The sequence below is a fragment of the Neofelis nebulosa genome, chromosome 18, assembly GCF_028018385.1.
Source record: "Neofelis nebulosa isolate mNeoNeb1 chromosome 18, mNeoNeb1.pri, whole genome shotgun sequence".
Taxonomy (NCBI): Eukaryota; Metazoa; Chordata; class Mammalia; order Carnivora; family Felidae; genus Neofelis; species Neofelis nebulosa.
In genome coordinates, this window is record NC_080799.1 from 6,573,273 (window position 1) to 6,585,397 (window position 12,125).

Consider the following 12,125-nt stretch of genomic DNA (forward strand, 5'->3'; position numbering starts at 1 on the left):
TCCAAGATAATGATAAAATCATAAAGTTAAAGAACCTTGAAAAATTGTGCTGGGTCCCATGCGGTCATCAAACCCAACCTCCCACCTGATGGAGGAAGCCCCAGTTTTCTGGCACGTGTATGTAATAGATGCTTAATAACTGTTAAACTGCAGGAGACATTGGCCTGGCAATTGGTTATCCAGTTTCTGCATGAAACCCTTTCAGTATTAGGGAGTTCATTGCCTCCTAAGGCAGGCTCTTACATTTTAAAACTACTCTGCTCACCAAAAATGTCTTTCTCAGCTGAAACTATATTGATCTATAGTCTTACAGCTTTCTCTCATTGCTCCTAGTTGCAAAAAAAAACCCCAAAAAACAAAACAAAACAAAACACCCAAAAAACACAAAAAAACAAAACAAAAAATTTAAGACCTTATGATTTGAATGTTTAAAAAGTTTTTTGCTGTTAGTCACCACATCCATCACAGCCTTCTCTTCCAAACCTCCAAACTCCTAAACAAAGTATTAGAGTTATACATTTTATTTCCTTAAGTTTGGACAATTTAGAGCAAGATTTGTTTACTTGAGGTGCTACTTCCTTGTCCTTTTTAACATTAAAATATTGGAAAGGACTAAGGCAAAAAAGGAACAGAATAGAATCTGTGTTCCAATTACATCAGTAAATGGGTGCTTGGAGCATGTTGGTTGAATTGTATAGAAGTGTTTGCTACGGTGCTGGGGCCAGAGTCGAAGCCTATGATTGATTCTATAAAAAATTTGTGTTGTTTTTACAAAAGTACCAGAACCATCTGAGTGAGTGCAACTAGGCCCCAGTCATTAGCTTGAGGTACTTTCCCTGCAGAAGGAGCTTGTGACCTGCACCTTACACCCAAGAGGCTAGATGCCCCATCGGTTTCCTATTTCTTTCTCATTGGCAAGGAAATGCTTCTAAACCTTAGTCTTTTCCCCACCCTGAGGAGGAAGCTAAATTCCCCTAGATATGTAGAGGGCTCAGGGAGTCACCAAGACCACCGAGACCTCCACGAATCAGGGGGAGTGGGAGGGTGGGACTGTGAGGCACTTCCAGTGGGCTTCCGGGATGTGTAGGGGTCCTGAAGGCCTGGTGTTCTGCTCAGGCTCTCGGAGCTCTGGTCTTCAGGTAGCAAAGGGGTCACGAGATGGCCCCAGCAGGATATGGAGAGAAGCGCCTCTTCCCCTGCCCCCACCCAGCCCAGCTTTGTGCTTTGACAAACCTAAACGATGGGATCTTCCAGGAAAGGCATTGGAAACAAAACATAAGACCTTAGCATTTTTCTGCCCTTGTACAGAATCCTAGAAAGACTTCACCAGTAAGTGCAGTTCTGGTGGCTTGGACCTAAGGAGAAAGATCATATCCTACAGAAGGTCCAGAAGAAGGAAACTACACAAACTGGGGGGGACCACAGATCTGAATCTATCAGCTCACATGTAGTAGAACTAAAGAGATACTAGGGGTGCCTGGGTGGCTCAGTCGGCTGAGCGTCCGACTTCTGCTCAAGTCATGATCTCACAGTTCATGAGTTTGAGTCCCGCGTGGAGCTTTGTGCTGGCAGCTCAGAGCCTGGAGCCTGCTTCGGATTCTGTGTCTCCCTCTCTCTGCTCTGCTCTCCCCTGCTCACACTCTGTCTCTCTTTCAAAAATAAATAAAGATTAAAAAAATTAAAAGAACTAAGAGATACTATTCAAAATCAGAATGATACAGGGAGAAAAACTAAGGGTAATAAAGAAGTACCTACAGAGGTACAGAAGATATAGCACATAAAAAATTATGTTTTGGAATTGATGTCAAGGACAGTTTTACCTCTTTACTTCTGTCTCTTGGTACCTCTGAGCATAATAAATCATGAGTTTGGTGCAGTATAGCAACTGTTCTATCCTTGGTGGGAAATAATACAAGTACAGTATGTATCACTGATTGTAAGTGTGACCAGGAGAAAATAGGACCGCATTAGCACAAACCAGTCACCGTCTAGATAAATTTTCAGCTTAATCCATTGGGGTTAAAATCTTGTTTCTAAAAGAAACACAAAAGTTACATTTGTTGTACATCTGAGGATGTGCTTCTTTCTGTGCTCAGTACCTTGGGAGGTATGCTGGTATACTCCAGCTGAGGTGACAAAATGCTGCAGACTGGGTGGCTTAAACAGAAATTTATTTTCTCACACTTCTGGAGGCTGGAAACTAGAGATCAGGGTGACAGCAGAGTTGGTCTACGGAGCCCTCTCTCTCCTTGGCTTGCTGACAGCTGTCTTCTTGCTGTGTCCTCATACAGCCTCTCCTTTGTGTGCGTGCACTCCTGGTAGCCCTTCCTCCTCTCACAGGGACATCAGTCCTATGGATGAGGGCCAACCCTATGACCTCATTTAACTTTAATTACTCCCTTGAAGGCCTCTTCTCCAATGCAGTACAGTCCTCATCTGACAGATGAAGACGTGGAGGCACAGAGATATTTGACCGTGACTTGTTATCTCTGAAATGGAGCCTGGAGCCCGGGGTCTCCTAAATCCTAGCATAGATAGTGCTCTACACTACAGTGAGAGAAAAGGTCTGCTTCTGATGTTTTCATAGCTTTCTAATTATCTTTCTGGCAGCAAGTTATGTGAACTTCACTCCCCATTTCAACATCTTCCTAGATAAATATGGGTGACTGGGATGTGGAAACTTGTTTTCCCAAAGTGGTCAATGCAATTCCAAATTGTCCCTGGTTAAATGGTGCTGGTGAGATACATGTATCAGTTATATCATCATGAGGAGACACAAAGGAAGCAGGTATTTGATCCAGAAGCGGCAGGATTTTAGATAGACTCCTCCTAACCTGCCACGGCCCACAAGGATGGTGCTGCTGTAAACTTGTATCTTGGAATTTGGCCAAAGGCCACTTGTCACTAATCAAAAGCCAGAGACCTTGATTGTAGGCAGGAGAAACCACACAAAGCAATCCTTACGGACAAAGAGAGAAGACTTGGGTCTCTCCTGTCCCTTACTCAATTTGGATTCTATCACAAGGCCACCCTGCTGCCAGACTTTACCACCAACCCCTAAAACTCACCCTATACTGAAGTGGGCGAACTCACGGTTTAAGCTGTTCTCAGTGTAACTCACTGAAATTTTGCATGACTACCTGTTGATTACTTTGCAGTTTTCAAATCTATCAGACACTTGTTGCTTCTCTCTGCTTCCTTTTTACACAATAGCTTGAAACCTTGTTAGTTTTTTAACTGTTGGTGGTACCCTGTCACCTGGTTTTGCTGTAGTGATGTCCCTGAGTTTTGTTTTGCTGTCCTAGTTTTTAAGGAGGGATTTGGGAAAGTCAAAAACTATGCCCCATCACGGTCTTCTCTCTTGTGTCCCTTTGAAAGCAAGCGATACTTTCACCAAAATATCCTGACAGAGCGCCGTACATATGTATCTCATTGGCTAGAATTATAACACATGGCCACGCTTTAAAAAAAAAAAAACAAGGGGCGCCTGGGTGGCGCAGTCGGTTAAGCGTCCGACTTCAGCCAGGTCACGATCTCGCGGTCTGTGAGTTCGAGCCCCGCGTCAGGCTCTGGGCTGATGGCTCGGAGCCTGGAGCCTGTTTCCGATTCTGTGTCTCCCTCTCTCTCTGCCCCTCCCCGTTCATGCTCTGTCTCTCTCTGTCCCAAAAATAAATAAAAAACGTTGAAAAAAAAATTAAAAAAAAAAAAAAGTTTGAGAATGGTGTTAAACTACGATTAGTATCAAAGAGTCACTTCCTGGAATTAGAGCAAAAAAGGAAGAGCACATAAGCACAGAGAGATGGAGAAACTGAACCTGAATGGGGCTCTGCCTGAAAGGAAGAAGCAAGGCAGCAGTGGTGGACAGGGGCACAGATCTGAGTAGAAGACTATGTACTAAGAGGGTTCTCAAAACTTACAGTAATCCCCAGAAAAACATTTCATATCATTATTCTGGATACACAGTCACATAACCCCTGTAACAGAAACAAGTTTCATGAAATGATACTACATAGAAAATGAAATGTAAATTCCAAATATAATTTTATTAATAAATACCATCTACCAAAGAAACCCTTAAAAAGTACAAAAAACACATTTCATAGCACTTTTCATTAAGTGCATCTCATCACACTTAATGCGATGGGTGTGCTTGCCTGTTCATAAGTTCATTCCAGTCAGGAACACATGAAGATAGGGCTACACGCATGTCAGGTGCACTGTTGAGCCTGTTTCTTTTCTTTGTTTTTAATCGTGTCAAGATGGAAAATCCTAATTCACACAAATAGGTAGTTGTGAATGGTAATAGCAGCAATATGCTCTTTCTACTTAGCAGTGGAAATTCATCTTTAATTTTAATCCAGAATGCTGATAGACTTAATGTCTTATAATAATTCCTCAGTGTGAAGGATGAACTGAGCTGCAATAATTCATTCTCTTCTTCAGGCACCAAGTTTAACTCAATGATTGATTCTGGGGTTTGAAATACAAAGGGATCTTTCATCCAAATATTTTCCTTTATTGATTCAAATTTCTCTTCTGGGAAGTAATGATGAAAGGTTTGAGACAAAGAAGTGAGATGCATCAATATCTCTGATTTTATTTCTTTTAAGCAGTCTTCATTAATAACGTTCTCTTCAATATGCTGCAACAGTGTTGGGAACATATAGTAGCTAGGGCGATTGCTTTTAAGTCTTGCTTGCCACAACAATAATGTCTTCTGGAATCCTAGAATACATTCAAGATACTGAAATATATCATTGTTCTTCCCCGGTACTTTCAAATGTAATTCATTAAGAATGCCAAAAATATCACTCAAATATGCCAATTTTGTTACCCATAGGTCATCTTCAAGAATATTTGCCAAATGAGATTGCTTTTCAATGAGAAAAATGTAAATCTCATTCCTGAGTTCATATACTCTGCTCAATACTTTTCCTTGAGACAGCCAACGAACTTCTGTATGAAACAGTAAGTGGGTATGGTTAACTCCAATCTCTGAACAAAATATTTCAAGAAGTCGGCTGTTTAAGGATCTTCCTTTAATAAAATTAACAATTTTCACTGCGTTTTTCAATACATCCATTAGACCTGGTGGAATTCCTTTGGACACCAAAGCTTCTTGATGAATAAAACAATGATTCCAAAGAGCCTTGTTATGTGTTACTTCTAACAATTTTTCAATAACCCTGCTATGTTTCCCAGTCATATTTGCTGCTCCATCACTTGAAATTCCTTTACAATTTTTCCAGTTCAATTTATATTGACCAACAATGCACTTTTCTAATTCGGTAAATAAATCTAATCCCGTTATAAGTGAATTTAAACTTAAACAACACAACAGGTCCTCTATAAAGTCATCTTGCCACACATACCTGACATAAATCAAGAGTGTTGGGCAATTTGCAATATCCATGCTCTCGTCAAGTTGGATTGCAAAATCTATACCAGACTGTAGCCGTGTAATAAGCATTGCCTCTAAATGTTTTGCAATTGTACAGATTCGACGAGATATCGTATTATCACTAAGAGGTATAGTTCTTAATTTATCAGCTGATTTATCATCAAAAATTGTACGTACCATATCCATACATGCTGGAAGAATAATTTTTTCAGCAGCCGTGTGAGCCATTTTCTCTTTTGCCACTCGATAGGCAACCAAATATGATGATAATAAGGCTCTCTCATTCATGGTTGTGGACCGACTAATAAATTGTGGGGATAATTCTATGCTATTTCTTCCCCTTTGAAAATGGCCTTCCTCATCTACATCTTCCGCCTCCACTTTCACTATCACTATGCCTTCCACCTCCTGGGTGGCCTGTGGAGACAAATCTGCGGTATCCCTTGATTCAGCAGTCATTGTTCAGGTTCGAAGAACTGGCTCACTTGATCCAAATAAGGTCCTAGATGTTTTATGAGGTCAGTTTTTGCTATCCTGCTGAGCAGAAAAAATTTAAAATAGCAGTATGAAAAAGTAACATTGTATTGCCATGCTGCTAACATCTCATCCAAGTAGCATGAAGACAATTCACTAAATCCAATGGCATGCCACGGTAGATGCCGAATAACTGCCATTCATGTTAGCTGTGTGGGCAGATTCAGTACATCACATTATTTTATGTATACAGCCCATTTAATACCCACGGGAACCTTACGAAAGATACCAGTACCCCTATTTTAAGAAGCTGAGAAAGATTAATGTGCTAACAACACAGTGAAGTAGATTCAATACTCAAACCCAAGTCTGAAGCCCAGGGTCCTGTGCTGCCACACTGCCACCTAGTCACTATAAAAAAAGCTATCTGGGGGCGACTGGGTGGCTCAGTCAGTTAAGCGTCCGACTTCGGCTCAGGTCATGATTTCATGGTTCGTGGGTTTGAGCCCCGTTTTGGGCTCTGTGCTGACAGCTCAGAGCCTGGAGTCTGTTTTGGATTCTGTGCCTCCCTCTCTCTCTGCTCCTCCCCTATTTGTGCTCTGTCTCTCTCAAAAATAATCATTAAAAAACATTTTTTTAAAAAAAAGCAATCTGGTCACTCTTAAAGTGACCATCCAAGTATGGTGGACAGGATTACCCACTGGGGCACAGAGGAAAAAAAAAAATTAAAACATGTATTTATATTTTAAAAATACTGAAACCCATTGAGCCTTTCCTGATAGCCCCATTTTTTGGTCCCCATCTCATAGCACTTACATTGTTAGCACTTGTGTTGCTGTTCTTATCTTCACCTTCCAACTATTAAATTTTCTTTCCTCATTTCTCTCCATTTTTAGTGATAGAGCTGAAAATTCCATCTGTCTCTGCCATTTAAAGATGAGGGAAAAGGCACCTTGGTCTTTGCCATCTGGGTCAAAGTTCTAAAAGCAGGGACGGGGGGAAGCACACGTTCCTAGACATGTTCCCTCCTGGTGGAAGTATGAATCAAAATGAAGTGAAACTCCAAGAAGTGAAACTCAAAGATAGAGGGCTGAGGTCAGGAACAGAGTCACTCCTCCCTTGAACAGACCTGCATGGAGTGGTAGTGCTCATATTCTGGGCAGAGCAACAGAAAGACTGGGTTTTATTTTACATTTCTTGAATGATCCCAGCACCTAGTCCTCTTTCGACTTTAGACTCACTGAATTGTCTCCATTTCTAGTTTGATAGATGTAATTTTTTGATAGCTTTTACCCTGAAATTTAATTTGTAATGCTTTCATGCCTTATCTCACCTAAACTGCCCCTCAAGAGTAGACTTGTCTTTTGCTGTCATCGTTGCCCTTCAGTCACTTTATGTAGTTCCTTGCAACCCGTAGACATTTAAAATATATGTTTGAATACAATGTCAATTTTGTGTTCGTTTGTAGAAAGTTCAACAAATTCATTTTAGGCCTGGTATTTCAACACTTGGAAGGGCATGCCATTTATAAATTAAGAGACTGTGAAGTTATTTGTAAAACATCTGAGTAAGAATGGGAGGAATATTATAACAGTACAACCTTAAGGTACATAAATAAATTATGCGTCTATGGGTAAGTTACTTATATATCCCCCAGCAAACAGTAAGGTTTCATTGATCTGCTTTCCACGTATTCTCCACAACTTGGGTTGACTGCATAGGATCTCTTCAACACTGATCTCTAAGTGTTTCCTTTGGTCCTCTGACACCTTCTCCAATAATGTAAGTATCTTTCTGGTGGCAGTGTGGGAAATGGAGATGGGGCATTAGGTTTGGCCCAGCTGGATTTTTCAGTTAAATTCATTTATCAATGAATTTACAAGTTGGAAGGGCCCTTTGAGATAATTTAGTTAATTTTACGTAGGAAAAAATGAATGAACCCCACTTGGTGGGGTTTTATTCAAAATCATCCTAATCGGTGTCAGACACAGCACTGGAAATGGCCTTCTAGTAGCCCAAAACATTTTCCACTGCATCCTCACGACCCCCTTCATTACTCACCACTTCAAGTCAAGCACAATTACCTCCCACAACTGAAAAATCCACCTGATGTCTAAGATCATACATTTAGGGGCGCCTGGGTGGCGCAGTCGGTTAAGCGTCCGACTTCAGCCAGGTCACGATCTCGCGGTCCGTGAGTTCGAGCCCCGCGTCAGGCTCTGGGCTGATGGCTCGGAGCCTGGAGCCTGTTTCCGATTCTGTGTCTCCCTCTCTCTCTGCCCCTCCCCCGTTCATGCTCTGTCTCTGTCTGTCCAAAAATAAATAAAAAACGTTGAAAAAAAAATTAAAAAAAAAATAAAATAAAATCATACATTTAAAATTCATAAAGTTCAGGGGAGCCTGGGTGACTCAGTTCAGTGTCCGACTCTTGGGTTTCCGCTCAGGTCATTTTACCCTTCCTCAGTTTGGGACCCACATTTGGGCTCTGCGCTGTCAGTGCGTGGGCACTGTCAGTGCAGAGCCTGCTTGGGATTCTCGCTCCTCCTCTGTGCCCTCCCCTCCTCTGTGCCCTCCCCCACTGGTGCTGTCTCCATCTCTCTCAAAATAAATACACTATAAAAAAATTAATAAAGCTCAGAAACTGCAAGGGAAAAGAGTGAGGTGTGTGTAATCTTTCCTACTGCATCCAAATAACTTTACTCACTAGGTTTCAAACACTAATTACCACCATTAATGGTGGTGGGCTTGGAGGTGAGCTCAAGTGATCTGCACACATTTACGAAGCTTAACAAATTGGTAAAAACCCGCGGTGCTTGATAGCTTCCAGTCTTCCTCATTTTATATTCAGGATGTCTAGGAATGAGGGTGGGGGTGGGGAAGCCCTCACCAGAAGGAATGCAAATACGGACAACTGGGGAAACAGAAATTGGCCTCGGATCCTGTCTTCCACTATCCCCTGGGGTGAAAACCAAGGAAAGAAGGCCCAGGAAGAGCCCTCAGCGGACTGCCTCTTCCCGGTCCCAGAGGCATCTCAACCTAGCCCGGAAAACAAAACGCATGCCTTTTCCGCTTGGATCCAGAGCTGTCTCTGCAGAGAGAGACGGCGCTCCCTACGGACGAGTCGGAACACAGGGCAGGGACATGGACCCTCCACCCCGTCGGGGGGCGGTGATGGCGAGAGGAGTCGCGGAACACAGCTGTACATATCCACCTCTGTCCCCACCCGTCCACCCTGGCCGGACCCACGTCTCACCGTGAACCCCGGAGACGTCTGGGGGTGCTGGGGCAGAAAAGGGAGGTGACTCTTGCGGGGAGGTGGCGAAGGGCGGCGCACTTGGACCCACACCCTCTGCTCGTCACAACCTTGATTGTGCGCACATCTGTGAGTCCCACAGAAGCCGGAAGTGCGTCAACACCTCTTTCAGAAGAGGGGTCCTCTCTAGGAACGCGGGAGGACTGTGGCCTTGTTCCCCACTGACGGCATTGTCCGGCTTTGGGGATCTCTCCCCTTAGCTCAGCTTTTCGCAGCCTGGTGAAGGGGGCTTAAGTTTCCTTTGCTACCATTCTTCTCAGATACTTATGTTTCTCCTTTTTCTTACTGATGGCAATAATCCTAAGAATTCTAGTTATTAAACCATACGACTACTTAGTGATTTTGTGTGTCAGAGGAACTGAAACAAAAATGTAGAAAGAAATAGCAAAGTGAAGTCAAGAATGAATGGTTTCACAAAACCAAAGTCGTTGCTTCTCTGGAGACCGTGATTACGTACTGTCATTTGAATGGGTAGTAGTTTCAAAAATTTCATCTATGGGCAATAGACATTCTTTCCAGTACTAGACAGTTAAGATTCTGAGCTTGGCTAAAACTACCAGGGAGTTTTCGGCGTAATAATAATGGAATTGCTACAGTTCATCGAATTTTTTAAATTAAAATTTTTAAATGTTTATTTATTTTGAAAGACAGAGAAAGTGCACACGTGCGAGCAGGGGAGGGGCAGAGAGGAAGACAGAATTCCAAGCAGACTCTGCACTACCAGTGCTGAGCCAAACACGGGGCTGGAACTCACCAACCATGAGATCATGACCTAAGCCGAAATCGAGTCCAGATGCTTAACTACCTGAAGTCACCCAGGAATCCCCAGTAAGTCGAATTTTGCTGTCAAAATGTTATCACAATAATTATGGCTTTTACCATTACTTTAAGAGTAGATCAAGATACCTCACCTTTTATAAAACTGTAACTGAGACCTTGAAAGACTGACACACTCTAAATTCCAAGACAAGTCTGAGCACAACGGAAGACCCACAAAAGGAAGAGCCACATGCTACAGAGGGTACCAATGACTAGGTGATACTCTGAGTAACCTTCCAAGCCCTAAATAATATCCCATTCTCTTTGATCTTGCTGATATTGTCAGTTTTCTTTCTACTTCCCCATGACTCTTCAATAAACCACTCGAGTAAATCTTTGCTCCTTCATCACTGACTGGCTCACTAAACTACGGTCCTCCTTAAAGACCTCTTGGTCCTAGAACTTCTACATACTTCCTCAAGTCTCCTTCCAGTGTTCCAAGTTGTCTCTAAGAGCCATTACATGGTTATACATTGTTTTTCTTCTTTGTCTAAACCCTGCCCTCTCCCCTTTGCCCCCAAGCCCCATTCCTACACTAAAGTACTTACAGGGTTCAGGAAGATAGGCTATTGAATGCAGACAGCTGGGTATGTTTTTGTATTTATGTAGTGTGTGTGGCAGGGACTGTGGGGGCCTTTATAATTACTCCATTCATTGCCTACTGATCTACTGGCACAAGGAACTCAAAGTCGCCTGGCTTCCAGTTCACTGGAACATTTAATATATCTTCTAGAAATGTTCTTCCTGAGAATCAGAACCATAACCCAGAAGACTCTAGGTTTGAAGATAGGAAGCACAAATTCCACCAGTGAGTTACTGAATATTATGGTAATAGGGGCCACTTCTGTTTCAACCTGTTGGTTTCTATACCCAAGTAGTCTTTCTAGTGGAGACACAACACCATATATGTTATTGGTTCAATGCATATCATTGCATATACTGTATCCTGGAGGACAGCTCCCCAATTTTCCAAGGTGTAATTTAGCTGTGTCTTCAACATGCCATTCCATAGTTCTATCAGGCTAGCTGCTTCTGGGTGATGAGTAAGAACCATGAATTCTGTGATTACAAGTTCATTGTCAGACCTCCTTGACTATAAACTGGATTCCTTGATTTAAGGTAGGTCTAATGGATAAGGCATTCTACAAACCCTCAGATGATGGTGCCTATGGAGACAAAGCAGTCTGGGAAGACAAACCCATATTTAGAACATGTATCAGTTCTACTGTAATATTTTACTTCTTTTGTATCTATTCATGCCTACTGTAATGGTGGACATATGGGAAAAATTAATAAAGTGCTTGACCCTTGGGAACCCTAGTAATAGGGGCGCCTGGGTGGCTTATTTGGTTAAGTGTCTGACTTCGGCCCAGGTCATGATCTCACAGTCCGTGGGTTAGAACCCCACATCAAGCTCTGTGCTGACAGCTCGGAGACTGAAGCCTGCTTTGGATTCTGTGTTTCCCTTTCCCTCTGACCCTCCCCCACTCATGCTCTGTCTCTCTCTCTCTCTCTCTCTCTCTCTCTCTTTCAAAAAAAAAAATAAACATTAACAAAAAAGTAACATAGTGTAAGATAAAAATTACAAATTTTGTAAGTTGGTTAATTGTTGCCACCTCTGTCATCTGAAGAACTGCTGAAAGAAAATTTTGCTTAAAAGCAAAATAATAGTCTTAAAAAAATTTTTTTTTAAGTTTGAGAGAGAGCATGAGCAGGGAAGGGGCAGAGAGGGAGAGAATCCCAAGCAGGCTCTGTACTGTCAGTGCAGAGCCTGACATGAGGTCAAACTCACAAATCTTGAGATCATGACCTTAGCCAAAACCAAGAGTTGGACGCTTAACTGACTGAGTCACCCAGGCACCCTGCAAAATAATAGTCTTACCACTCTTTGTTAGGGATTGATGCCTACGGGAGAGAAATGGACTTCTAAGAGAGTGCCTCTTATTGTCCTCTTACTGGAGCAAACTGCCTGAGTCAGCTAAAACTCAAGACACAAATGCACCACTGCCATAATTTGCTAATAAGGTACAACTTGTGGAGAAATGGCAACTCAGGAAAGAACTCCAAACTTATAGCTATCCTAGAATATTAGAAGAGATGTTAATGAAAAGGAGAAAT